The sequence below is a fragment of the Bicyclus anynana genome, chromosome 12 (assembly GCF_947172395.1).
Source record: "Bicyclus anynana chromosome 12, ilBicAnyn1.1, whole genome shotgun sequence".
NCBI lineage: Eukaryota > Metazoa > Arthropoda > Insecta > Lepidoptera > Nymphalidae > Bicyclus > Bicyclus anynana.
The window spans coordinates 7225828-7240739 of record NC_069094.1 but is presented as its reverse complement, the minus strand read 5'-3'; the positions used below and the strand labels follow the sequence as shown (position 1 = coordinate 7240739).

The following is a 14912-nucleotide window of genomic DNA, read 5'->3' as shown; positions in this document are numbered from 1 at the left end:
CTCTATAGAATCGATGTTAAATATTTGTAATCGTGTTCACCGGTTAAAGAGCTTCGTAAAAATACCTTTTTGTGTAATAATTGATTGTTTAAAAAACGGCCAAAAACTGCTAGTTTAGTATAAGATATATACCAAATATAAGCTCGTTTTCTCCAGAAAATGACAGACAATTTTGTTCGTGACTATGAGTGCGATACAGGTCCTTCTATAATTGGTCTGAGCCTTCAAGGCAAGAGTGAAAAGGCATCTTCTAGGCAAGCGCGTTTCATCTTAGATCTCATCATTGCACACCATCAGGCATGATTGCTTTATAAAAAAAAATCTTTCTATTATTAGATTAGAACAAAGCCACTTTCACGTTTCTTTTTTCCTCTTTACATGTTAGCCCTTGACTACAATCTCACCTGATAAGTGATGATGCAATCTAAGATGAAAGCGGGCTAACTTGTTAGGAGGAGGATGGAAATCCACACCCCTTTTGGTTTCTACACGACATCGTACCGGAACACTTTGCAATTGTTAACATCATTCAAACTTCTTTTATTTAATTTTACTTCCTGTGTGAAGGTAGAAGCTGATCCAATGGCCTCCAAGCATCTTTACCATAAAGGATCTTATCAATTGTGTAGTAACCTCGACTGAGTAAAGTAAAGTCGAAGTCTAAAGTCCCGTCAAAATCGGTCCAGACGTTTCAGAGATTAGCCGGAATAATAGACAATTTTAAAAATTACACCTGCTATTGTATCTTTTCAGTTCTACCCTACTTACAAATAACGTGACTTTCTATTTAACATGCGACATTTATATAGTTATTAGGATAATAAGTTAGCTTAAGTTTAGTATCGCATTTTTTTTAAAGTAGATATTCTTGTGATATTGGTATGCATAATATGTGCGATTTCAATATGAAAGTAAAGAAAGGTCAATGTTCTTTAATCAAGTTCTCGGCTGCTTACATTACGCTGACTTAAGAGATACATAAAATTTAAATACAAATTTTGTATATCTTAAATTATTTTAATTTTAAAATTCCTTTGCGGCGATGGGCAACTGTTTGAGTAAAAATTATTATATTTTATTTATAGTTTTTTGCTTCTTTTCCATATAAAATTGAACTCTAGCAAAACACACAGAACATAATCTTCAAACAACAAATCCTGACAATGTCGACTCTCAGTCTTTTGTCAACAGACCAAAAACTGATGACTTCATTCTGAGCATTCCGAGTATTTTAAAATTACGTTTTGAGTACATTATTATCATAAAATGCTTAGTTTGCAAAATGTGTAATGTTTGTTGAACAAAAGGCATATTCCTTTCAGTTTCGTACTCTTTGTCTTAACCATCATTACAAAACACTTTTCAAGTTAGGTATTTCTTACCAACGATTTTCATCACTTATGATACTACTGTACTGAAAGAGTATTAAGGTTTTTCTCTATTTCCATATCATTACTGTATCATTAACCGCCAGTAACCAACGACAATGCGTTTGCAGGCAACTGTTTACTTATAGGACACACTCACTAAAGCTACTGTTACACATCCTCATTTCAAGCACAAAAGCATGCAACTATTGAGCACTGCTATTTATTAGCATGTGTAAAGCAACATTGCTAATAACGAGCATGCTTATTTCGAGCTTGCTCACGAATCAACATTCGTGCGATTTATGAGCATGCTATTTGCTGCGCGTCTGAATAGGTTTGCTTATTGAGTATATTAGTTGATCAGCATTGCTATTCTGTATTCTCTTCACCTTCATCTCTCCCTTTCTAACACGATATTATAGACAGAGAGTGATAGATACAAATTAGCATGTGTAATTGGAATGTTTGCTTTAAGCATGCTTATTCAGGAGTATACTTAAAAATAGCATGCTTATTGCTAGCAAATGAAAACTGATGATAAGCATGCGCGTATGGAGCATACTTAGCACTTTTTAAGCATGCTATTTTAGAGCATGTTTAAAACAGTACCTTAAAGACTTTGTCTTCAGGCTATCAATATCTAGCGTACTTGTATTGTATTTTGGTATATTATGGTTGACTCTTTAATTATTACGTGAAATTTTATAGTGATAATACGGCTCTTTTAATTTTAGATGTTCACTCACTCATTACGAGTTCGCTAAACTCAAAGTCCTTTGTACGACAATAGTTTTGTGAAGTTAATTTGAACTTTGAATGCGTCGTCTAATTTGTCTCTGTGTGTATGAGTGTTGATGTTCTGTGATTCACTGTCTTAAAATATATCTTGTGATTTATAAATGTATTTATAAAGTTCAGTTAGTACGAGTAATAGGAAAGACTTGCCTGGCTACTTTGTTTTGTACAGGAATAGTCAATTGCTAGTAATATACTTCCTGTCTACTTATTATATATTTGATTTCGAATACTTCATTTTAAGGCTTATTAATTCGAATGAGTATATTTTCTATAGCGGCAAGTGATTTATATATCGTTGTCAAACTTATTCTTTTTTGCAAAAGTTGTTAGTATTTTAATATGTGCAAATGAGTCAATAATCCTTATTTTAATTTCTATTCTTCATAATATCTCCACATTATGAAGGTTATTATAATAAATAAACTATTAAGTTTTTATGGTTTACGCACATAAATGGTGACAAGGTAATTTTCAAGAGCAATTGATGTTCTTCCATGTTTAGTTTTTTAACTAAGTGAGTTTTTTTCAGGAATATAAATTTTATGTATTATAAAGTCTCAATAGCTCCTATAGACTAGGGGTCGTAGGTTTGATATAAGCCCGCTGGACTATTGTCGTACAAACTTTTATCACCGACCTTTCCGATTAGTTGGAGGGGACAATTACATAATCCTTCTTGCAGTCGGGTAAAAAAAATATATATAGCAAATATAACAAGATATATATAGAAACACTCAATAATTCCAAGTTTATAATATACCTACTTACATAATTGCCCCGACTGATGACAGAAGGGGTGGCTCATTTTTACCAACAGTGCGGAAATGCAGCCAATATTCATGCCACAATTCCACGTGGGCATGATTTGTATGGTTATTAGGATAACTTACCTTTCTATTGTATTCTTTCTTTCTAGTTGATCTCTATATATAACCAAATGTCATTATGATTTGCATAAGTTTTTTTTCCGAAACGTGATAAAGCCACAAAGTCCAACATATGATACCGGTTTGTTTTTATAACTTTATTATATTCTTGAGATTCTATTTTAAGTTCATTCATTACAGAATTATGCATTGTCATGATGGCTCTCGTAAATTGATATCCTCTAAATCCTTTGAAATGATCATATCGTAAAGGAGTAAATATGCTTTATAATGTGGTTATTATTCGTTATAAAAGTCCCTCATCATAACGATTCATTAATCATACACTGATGATATAATTTCAAAATGTTCAAGCTTTAGAGTGTGAGCCATGTAAGGCTTATACTCTAAAGCTTGAACATTTTGAAATTTCGAAACCGATTGACTGTGTAAAAACTTACTTTCTGTGAATAGATAATACAACTGTTATGAAATTTATGAAAATACAACACAAACTGAGTGCCTTTTCTGAAAAATCTTTTACCTTAGGTAATTAAGATTTATTATGAAAAAGATATGGACCATGGATCGGAAATGTGTTTGTGTGATTTTATGGAACGTTTTCTATTTTATTCTCATTAAGCGCTTCCAAAGTTAAATACGATGAGCTCAAGGGATTCATAAAATTTTGTGTCTATCCTATAATATTATTATCCTAATTACGAAGTATCTTTACTTACCTGGATCCTTCGAGGCTCTTTTAATGCTAATTTAAATTTTTGTTTGCCTGGGACCTCTATTATCTTGTTATTAGGTCTCATAATAAAGATGCTGTAACATGAATGCTATAAAATTTAAATACACAAACAAATGCAGTTTATAACACTTAATATACTTGGGATGATAACACTATAGGTATGTATTTTCACAGAAATGATTATAAAAACCGAGTATAAAGAGATCACAATGACATGATGACATATAATTCATCTTATTTAGATTAGCTCTACAGAGCATTCTTCAAGTAATCAATGTTCTTTTTTAAGATTATTTGTTATTTATTTATACACACAATTACAATACAATTTTTTTAGCACCTACTATTAATTTGCAATTGGGAATAAGTCGGGATGATGGCAAGAGACCTTATGGATTGACGCTGGTTCCCTTTGAAATGGGGCGAGCCCTAATGTGGGACGCTACATGCGTTGACACTTTAGCACCGTGTCGTATCAGGAAGACAGAATCAAGACCGGGAGCTGCAGCAGAAAAAGCTGAAACCGTTAAGTGGCACAAGTATGCCTCTCTGACTGAGAGTTACATATTTGTACCTTTTGCCGTGGAGACCCTTGAGTCATGGAGTCCCAGTGCCAAAAAATTTCACCGACAATTCCACTGCGGCTAGATGCCTCGACTGGCTAGCTCATTTTTTGCGCTAAGGATCCGCCTGGCCGTCCAGCGCGGAAATGCAGCCAGTATTCTTTTCACCATTCCTTTTAGGCTTTATTTGTGTAGTTATTAGGATAAGTTAGCTTAAGATCCTTATTGTATTCTTTCTCAATCAAAAAATGAAAATAAAGTGATAGAGTTACATGTTTTCAGATTCTATGCATATTTCTATCTGCCATTCAACTTTGAAGAGGAATTCTTACTAATCTACTAACTTCCAATAACCAATTGTATTTGTTAAAACAAATATTTGTCGTACTGTACAAACAATCGAGTAAGCAGATGTTTATCAGCTTACAGTCCACTGAGTGGAAGAAAAGAAAGAAAAAGCAGCTGTTAATGAAATTGTATACAATAAGCAAGTAGCGCACCGGTCGCGTATACTTATCAGTAGTGGCAGCCGTTATCAGCCGTCAATAGCCTGTTCAGTATTGTGACGTGCACTGGACAGCGGCCAGATTTTCCGCCATACAGCCTTAGCAGGCAAACTCGATCGAAACGAAAATGTAATTAGCGATGTAAACAATGCAAGAGACGCAAGGCGGCATTCGTGTGACGAACACCGCGCTTGCCGCACGCGCGCCTGTACCTGCCAAGGTACACATTTATCGGTAGCCGTTAACGTTTTGTAGGTTTTTTAGATCACTAAAATGAGAATTAAAGTCAATTGTATGCGGATGAAAGTGATAATAGGCTTAGCGCTGCCGGTTTGTGGATGAACTTGACATTGCGTTCCCGCGAAAAACTTCGCGAATTTATTTGTGAGTCTCAATACATTTTATAACAAAAATTTTCAGTGCCAGTGGCTTTAGCTAATCGTTTTACCACGGTTGAAAATTCACTGTCCGTTATACCTAGAGGTATTTGCAGATTATTGTTTTAGTATTATTGTTATGCAGATGTGACTGATGTGGCGAGTTATACAGTAGAAAACGCTTAAGGATTAGCGGAAATAATGTTCAATTAGACTGTCGTGTGAAATATATTCACGCTGTTAAAGTATGTGGAACTAATGACAGTTTGAGCTAGAACGTACTTACCCTTGCTCCGATTGTAAAGTATTTATATTGCGCGTTATAATTTATATATTATCTTTGTATCAGGAGGTTACGAAGTTGATATTTTTTCTGTCCCTTTCAAGGAGAGGTTGGCAATGATTTTCTGCCGGTCACGTGCGTCGATGCGTTCGCGGCTCGCTGCATTAGTTATTGATGATGTGATCTTGAGCATAATAAGACGCTAAATGATAAAGTTTAAAGCGTTATATTAATATTATTCATGCTAAGTGATTAGAATAATTGCCGATTATATAACCGTTACAAATTTTAGGTAGGCTATAAATATAACTTTCATCATTGAATTACTTTATTACTAGTACATTGATATCATTGCACAATTACATTCATAGTATTTTTATCATGTGACATTCAGTCATGCGACTGAAATTATGCTCAAGGGATCATCAAATATGATTTGATTCACTTGAAATGATTGCTTGAAAACATCTGTTTGAAATGTTCACATTTTTACAACATTGTATTAAATTTATATCATTTTATACAATTCAAATGAGTTTTTTGCTTAGATCTTATTGTCAAACACAAGATAACTGCCAGAAGATAGATGCTTTTGATAATAAACGTGACTGATTATGGACGGAGAGATAATATGTATCTAAAATAACGTCCTTACATAACCACAGTAACGAGAAATATGAATGACAATATGTACACAATACATAAGATATGTAATGTTTAGGTAACAGACAAATTGATTAGCCGTGATGCGTAACGGGCATGTGACTAATAATATGCAAATAATAATTACCTAGCTAACATAAGATTAGTTTTAGCACCGAATTCTCGTTGTGCGTCCTCAAAATTACTATAAAACTGTATTTTAGCTTAAAAACTAATTATTTTATTTCGAGACCGGTTCTTCGACTAATATTTGATTTTCCTTAGGATCGAGAAACGTAAAAATAGCTTCAACCAGTATAATATAGAACGGATGTTTGCCAGAAACGATTAAACTCTCGGAAGAGGAAAATTAAGGCTCGCAACAAAAACTTGCTTTGTTCGTCGGATGCTAGAACTAAAAAAAGTGTACAAAACGAACTTCGACCAGTAAACAGTGCCAGTGATGATAGTGTGCGAGCGCTCGTTTGCTGTGGAGTAAGGAAAACTGGAGGCCGAGACGTATGAGGCGTCAGTTGGCGTCCAGCTGACAACCGATGTTATTCCGGTTGACGGCGGTAAGTGTTCTTTGTGTTACGATTTATTATTAGCGTTATTTATTAAATGAACAACTGCCTTGGTCCATTAGTTGGTATGTGCGGATTAAAATAGTGAATTTTTTTTGACTTGACTACAATCTCGCCGAAGCGGGCTAACTTGTTAGGAGGATGAAAATCAAAGGGAGGCCAATGATGTTAGAAGAAAAAAGAGGTAGATAGGTTATACGCGGTCTGTGAGTGGCACGTTAAAACTATGATAATTAGCAAACCTGAGCTCAGTCATCGCACTATCATTCTGCCCTTGACAACGCCGCTGAAATAATTTTTGTGTGCCAATTTTAAACATCGAGTGTAGTTCATGTAACCTATCTACCTCTTTTTTCTTCTAACATCATTGGCCTCCCACCAGCCAGACCTGGACCAATTAAGAAAACTTCAATCCGCCCAACCGGGGATCGAACCCAGGATCTTCGTCTTGTAAATTTACCGCGCATACCACTGCGCCACGGAGGTCGTCAAAATCCTCGGTTCTAGGTTCAGGTAATGTTACAACTCTGTTCTCGAAGAAAACCCAAAGCCCTGGCTGGTCTCGTTAATTATTGTAAATGATCGTTACAGAGTAAAAGATTAGGTCAGTATCTCCGTAAGCCCGCCAATTCTCATTGGAGCAGCGTAATAAGCCCCAAATCTCTTCTTCAATTGGCTCTGCTGTGGCCTATTACAGTATGCTGTTGAGATTTAATGAATGTATCTTTTGTTGCTAAGTGGTTTTACCACAACACAATGTCCAATTGAACATTGTAGAGGTTAGGTTCCGAAACATCTCATGGACAATATCATGTCAATTGCCATGTTTCCGAGTTAGACGGCAAGACAAAGGAACTATTTAATGTTAAGAGAAAATCACCAACACGCGGTACCATCCCTATGGCGGTCAGTACCTATGCGAAAAGCCATTTTTGTCCTCCATAACACGTTTCATTCGTTCACTCTCTAATGCCGTCCAAAAATGTCCTCCCTTTGACGGCCGGGTGCTCCCTTGCTTATTATCTTTCCTTCCAAGATTAATCTTGAAAATGAAAACTGAGCTCCACTCTGTAGATGTCCGAAGAAGCTCAGTTTCAATTGCATGATTGTCTTTTTACGTTCGTACGTTCCAATAACTGAAAGTTGCCTTGCAGTGCACATTTCTTAGGATACTATGTAACTTTATGATCCCTCAAATTTGAAAGTGCTAAACCTTTAGATTAATATGTTTTACCTAATAAAGCTTAATTTATTATCCTTATATCGGTCCTGTGACATCACCATCCGAGTCTATACATTCGAGCTTTCCGCTAAGAGAGGTAACATGAGACACCTGTCAATTCATAGTGGGTAATATACCTCCAGTGGAAATAGGAAAGTTCAATTATGACGTCATTAAACTTATGTGCAGCTATCTGTAACATTTCCATCTAATATTAAGTTTCAAACTAGATATTTAAGGGATGAACATTCAACTCCAAACAAAGCCTTTTGAACGTAAATTAGGTACCTAATTGAAAAGCTTAATTATCAATAAATTATCAAATTTGTTGAAATGTACTAGAAAGTGTAATAGAGGTAGGTACATAGATAGTTAGTAATTTTAACATTTCTCGGAAAAGTCGAAGATTATATTTGTATTATTATTTATTTATTTATTTATTATTCTACAAAAAACGCATTTCAATTAAGCCTTATCATAGTGCAACACAAACCACAGTTGGTTTTACTGTGCACTGGTTATTATTACATAATACAATATTTAAGAACTAAAATAATTAACAAACAAAAATCATTATCGGGTAGTTAAATAAATATCGTAAAAGTATGAGTAAACCGCTGCTGCGATGCTACACAGGCTGTCCCAATTTTTTTTTTTTATTTTTTTTTATTTTTTAATAATGTAGTAATGTAGTAATAATGTGTAAAGTAATGCTTAAGTTTCCGCTTATGTACTTTTGTGAGTATATTAGTATCTTTTAGAAGATTCTTTACCGTATCCGGAAAATCGTTAAAGATTATTGGAACAATATATTCCAGCCTTATTAAAATTTGTAATAATTAGGCAGGTGTGTCATATAGGTGTATGTATTTAAAACAAATAAAACAACTAAGTACCGATTAGTTGACTATGTCTCAACTAATGCACTATGTAATCTAATAATAGCTACACATAATACTGAGCTAATTACTTGTTAATTAAGACGGGTATGCAGGAAACATGGCACTAACGGATTATGTCAAATATTCCATTTATTTTTTACTGTGAGAAAAAGAGTTGCTACGTGGAAATCTCATCCTAGTATAGCTTACAACCGTAAAAGGAAATAAAAGATGTTTTAATCATAAATGGTAAATAAGGTCACAAGTACTTTATTATCTAGTGTAAAATATAATTATTTAGTGTAATACAAAATAATGAATTTTTTTAAAAGTTCGGAAATTGTATATATGTCAAAACTTGGGATATTCTGCTACCTTACAAGTTTTTTCGGGAAAAAGAAAACAAATCAAATAAAGCAAACACATATATAATATAGAAAATTAGCAGAACTTCACGGTTACACCCCCGTAGTTCCTATTTGCGTGGGTATACGGGAATTAAATAAAGCCTATGTTACTCCCTGATAATGTAGCTTTATATTGGTTAACGACGAATTGACGAATAAAGTCAAAAACTACTGGACCGATTTGAAAGATTCTTCAAATCGGTCCAGTAGTTTTTGACTTTATTCGTCACACACAAAAATATTATTGCTGTAGACAACAGACCAAATAATCTTTAAAAGGAAATTATATTATATTTTAGTAATTATATATGATTAATCCGCATTGGTTCAGCATGGCGGACTATTGGCCTAACCCCTCTCATTCATAGAGGAGACTCGTGCTCAACAGTGAGCCGAATATATGGATTGTTAATGATGATATGAATAACTAATGATAGTCATAATACAGTTTAAATGCATCAGCGGCTTTACAATGTGTACGGATATCAAGGATTTTCTTTATCAATGAAGAGCCACTTGAGATTAAGTAGGAATGAAAGTAACCAATGATTTCAAGATCAATACAGAAGTGATACCTGCATTTTATATCAATAACGGGTTAACAAGCTCGCTCACCCGTCGATGTTAAGTGTTTACCGACGCAAGTACAGAGAGGCTATAAAAGTATTACAATTTGCAATCTTAAAAGGATTTTGTTATTATTAATGCAATAAATCGCATTACAGAGTATCATTCAAGGGAGTTTTACATTAATAGATACGTTGTACACTATATACATCGTAAAACGAGTGTTCAGTACCTATTGAGTACTAACTCCCACCTACTTTATTGAGAGCTAGAAAACTTTTTTGTATTCGTAGCAATAATATGGACCTTCTTGTAGCATGTGGTAGCCAATTTTAATGAAATTTATATTTCCCATAACTTTAAGGTGTTGACAAGTCTACATAAAGAAACCGAAGTGCATAACAATTTACTTTTGTAACTAAAAAATAAAAGTCATACAAAGTAATTCAAATAATTACGACTATCCATGTGACACACGCTTTTATCTATCCTTGCATTTTGAAATACGTAATCGTAGTGGTAAGACTGTCATATCGATGGTCTTACCACTTACACTTACGACGAGATATTGCAACTGGAATTCCGCACTTCACTAGTAAGCTACTTCATAATATTTATCAATGAACAAGTTTGGCTAGGTCATAATAATATAAGAATACGATATAAGGGACACAATTTAAGATCTATTTACAAAACAATAAGACTAAATGATAGTTTAAAACTTAAAAATTGACAACAACACATTTATACAACCTGCACTCTTGTGTTTTTGCATTTTTATAAACTCAAGGTTGCCTGGAAGATATCGCTACGTAGCGATAAGGCCGCCTTTTGTGTCCTACTACTGTGCTATACTTTTTTCTTTCTTGTCATTTGTTTTTATTATGTTGTGGTGTACAAATAAAGTATAAATAAATAAATAAATAACAACAAATCAAAGGATTAAGGATCCATCTATTAACAAAAGCTAAACCTACAACATTCGTTGTATATAAACAAACAATAACAAAATAATAATAGTCGTCTCAGATCTCTCTCGAGATCAGTGCCATGTGAATTGTTTACTCAACGGTTATTATACCGGTAGTTTCGGTCAATGGTCGGTCTTATATACCTACCTAGATAGTTTTCATGACTACAGAAATTACAATTTCCACGTCTAAAGAACACCGATTGTAGTGATTTCTATAATATCCTCTTTGATGCGTATTTCATTGATTGTTAGTTGTCTTTGCAAACGCGGGCTGTCAATGTTAAAGTCAACCAATGAATGAAATCATTGTCAAATATAATTATTAACATAATTTGATTAGATGTGTCAAGTTAGTGTCAAATCCTTATTAAATCTGTCGCCTGTCAGTTAGACACAGATAATGTAATGTATTTTGTAATACCATTTTTTGGGGGTGTAAGGGGGAGGCTAGTACCAGTCTGTCTCCCCAATTGTCAACCTCACCTGCTCGTGGTGCACCCTGCAGATGGACCGACGAGGCTCTGGCGACCGACGAATGGCGGTATATCCATTCCCAAAGGCTAGATTATGAAATGCCTCAGGCCGGTGTCGGGCAGCAGCGACATCGGCGCGAATAATCTAGCACTGCGCTGACCAACCCGTATGCCCAGCGTGGTCAGTATCGGGCAAAACTTTGTAGATGGACCAACAAACAAAAACACAGCCCCTAGTCCCCGGCAGCCCCGCTATTCCTGGCTCTGGCAGCGGTTACGGTAACGGCGGGGCAAGGGGTGTTAAGAATCTCCGGAAGAGATTCCGCTGCCAACCCCGACGACTAGACCTGGCAACATACAACGCACGCACTTTGAGGTCCGACGAAAAGGTCATCGAGCTGGAAGAAGTTATGAGCAAGTTGCACTGGGATGTCATAGGATTGTCTGAAGTCCGAAGAGAGGGGGAGGGCTCGATAATCCTTGAATCCGGCAACATGCTCTACTACCGGGAGGGCGACCAACAGTCCCAGGGTGGTGTCGGATTTATCGTTCACAAGTCCCTCGTGAACAATGTTGTAAAAGTCGAGAGTGTGTCGAGCAGGGTAGCGTTCCTGGTCCTCCGAATTACCAAACGGTATTCGTTGAAGGTTATACAGGTTTACGCACCGACCTCGACACATCCCGACGAGGAGGTAGAGGTATTGTATGAGGATATTTCTAAAGCCATACATGCCTCAAACTCTCATTACAATGTTGTGATGGGGCATTTTAACGCAAAGCTGGGCGAACGTAGCGGTTCAGAGTTGAAAGTGGGACGATTTGGGTATGGGCAACGGAACGATAGGGGCCAAATGTTGGCTGACTTCATGGAGAAGGAGGGCCTCTTTATGATGAACTCCTTCTTCAAGAAGCCACCACACAGGAAATGGACCTGGATGAGCCCCGATGGTTCCACGAAAAATGAGATTGACTTCATCTTGTCTACCAAACGGCAAATATTCAACGATGTTTCTGTGATCCATAGGGTGAAAACCGGTAGCGATCACCGAATGGTTAGAGGCACGTTGAATATCAACGTTCAGCTGGAACGGTATCGACTGGTGAAGTCTACGCTCCGACCTACTCGTGCCCATATCCAAAACCCCGAGTCCTTTCAACTAGAACTGCAGAACCGCTTTGATTGCCTAGCAAATTTCGAAACTGTGGACGATCTGAACAACAGGTTCGTGGAAACTGTCCATTCCGTTGGGTCTAAGTTCTATAAGACCCACCGTACGAAAAGAACCAAAAAGTTCTCAGACCATACACTTAAACTCATGGAAGAGAGGCAAGAAATGAGATTGCAGTCTTCAGCAGATGCGTCAAAATACCGACAAATCAGTAGACAGATCTCTAAGTCGCAAACCAGCGACTTGCGAAACTTCAATACCGAGCGTATTAAAAATGCGATTGAAAACAATCGCGGCTCGAAAGTTTTCGCCAGAGATCTGTCTATTGGACAGAGGCAGCTGACGCGTTTGAAGACCGAGCACGGTAATCTGATTTCTTCCAAGCCCGAGTTATTAAGTGAGGTCGAGAAGTTCTATGGACAGCTATACACGACTACCCAGCAGCCTGTTGACAACTTGGCTAAAGACCCCAGAGCCAAGTTGACCCGACACTATACCGAAGATATCCCGGACGTCAGCCTATACGAGATTAGTGTGGCTCTCAAACACCTGAAGAACAATAAGGCGCCAGGTGAGGACGGAATCACAGCAGAACTCCTGAAAGCGGGTGGAAAACCGATACTTAAAGTCCTTCAGCGATTGTTCAATTCCGTCATTCACGAGGGCACGACGCCTGAGGCGTGGCATAGGAGCGTGGTGGTTCTGTTCTTCAAAAAAGGTGACAACACCTTGCTGAAGAATTACAGACCCATCTCGCTGCTGAGCCATGTTTACAAATTGTTCTCGAGAGTCATTACGAATCGTCTCGCTAATAGGTTTGACGACTTCCAGCCTCCCGAACAAGCCGGTTTCCGAAAAGGCTTTAGTACCATAGACCACATCCATACGCTGCGGCAGGTTATACAGAAGACTCACGAGTATAACCAGCCACTTTGCTTAGCGTTTGTGGACTATGAGAAAGCCTTCGATTCGGTGGAAACCTGGGCTGTGCTAAGGTCATTGCAGAGATGCCGAATTGATTACAGGTATATCCAAGCGTTGAAGTGCTTGTACGAAAACGCCACTATGTCAGTCCGTATTCAGGATCAGACTACGAGGCCAATCCAGTTGCAGCGAGGAGTGCGTCAGGGAGATGTGATCTCTCCGAAGCTATTTACCGCCGCATTGGAAGACGTCTTTAAGCTTCTGGACTGGGGCGGACTTGGCATCAACATCAATGGCGAGTACATCACTCAACTGCGGTTCGCGGATGATGTAGTCATCATGGCACAGACTCTGGATGACCTTAGTACCATGCTCAATGACCTCAGCAGCGTTTCTCAACAGGTGGGCCTGAAAATGAACATGGGCAAAACAAAAATAATGTGTAATGCTCATGTATCGCTCCACCCAGTTATAGTTGAGAACGCTGCACTCGAAATTGTAGACGAATACATATACCTAGGACATATGATCCAGTTAGGTAGGTCCAATTTCCAAGAGGTGAACCGTCGAATCCAACTCGGCTGGGCTGCGTTCGGGAAACTTCGCGACATCTTTTCGTCCGAAATTCCTCAGTGCCTGAAGACAAAAGTCTTCGAACAGTGCGTGTTGCCAGTGATGACCTATGGTTCCGAGACTTGGTCGCTAACTATGGGCCTCATAAGAAGGCTCAGAGTCACACAGCGGGCGATGGAACGAGCTATGTTAGGAGTATCTCTGCGTGATCGAATCAGAAATGAGGAGATCCGCAGAAGAACCAAAGTCACTGACATAGCTCAACGAGTTGCGAAGCTGAAGTGGCAATGGGCGGGGCACATAGTGCGAAGAGCCGATGGACGTTGGGGTCCCAAAGTGCTGGAATGGCGATGGTATGTCCTGCAGTGGACGTCCATCGGCTGATATGATGATGATGATGATTTTTTGCCCACCTGTAACAAGTAATTTAACTGATTAGGCAAATATAGATTCGCTTGGCCTTAGTCTCATGAGTTCTCCTTAATTGTCCTGATTCTAGCCAATTTTCAGCTCTGAATCTATAGGATATCATGTTTCCAGTTTTTCGAAGAGTTGCCGCGAACTTAAGTAACTAGCAACTGGGAACAGGATTTCCCATTTATTGTTCCGAGGAAAATATAAAAAAAAACACTTAATACTTGGACGGGTTAGGACCTTTGAAACCTGTTATCTTCCAAAGCCATCACAGACTAAACTCCATAATTGACTACCGTACTTACCTATGGTAGGACTGACGAACTTTCAGCCTTCATAAAATGAGGTATGTCTGGCTTTCGCAGGCTGAACAGTCCTATCTTATTCGAACTGATGAAGTGTAGAATGTCTTTTCAGTGTTTGTGTTTTCTTCCCCCTCAAAGAAAAGTGGATAGGCACTTTCTAGGTAAGCGCATGTTAGCTCTCATATTTACTTCCCATCTGGGCAAGGGTAGGCAATGCGTTTTTGCATCTATGCAGTGCACGTTACTGCTGTTAATGAT

The 14912-nt window shown here is 37.5% G+C and overlaps 1 protein-coding gene across 3 annotated transcripts in view; it reads left to right on the top strand.

Annotated features, from left to right (window-relative positions):
• Positions 1 to 14912, top strand: part of LOC112042839 (uncharacterized) — a 224165-nt gene that overhangs the window by 65779 nt on the left and 143474 nt on the right. Inside the window, exons 1-2 of one of the 3 annotated variants that reach the window (XM_024078010.2) lie at positions 5092 to 5244; positions 6448 to 6737. The exons of the other annotated variants lie outside the window; for them this stretch is intronic. The gene's annotated coding sequence lies outside the window, so the exon portion shown is untranslated. Of the gene's footprint in view, positions 1 to 5091; positions 5245 to 6447; positions 6738 to 14912 lie in introns of those variants that run through there. 3 annotated transcript variants of the gene reach the window in all.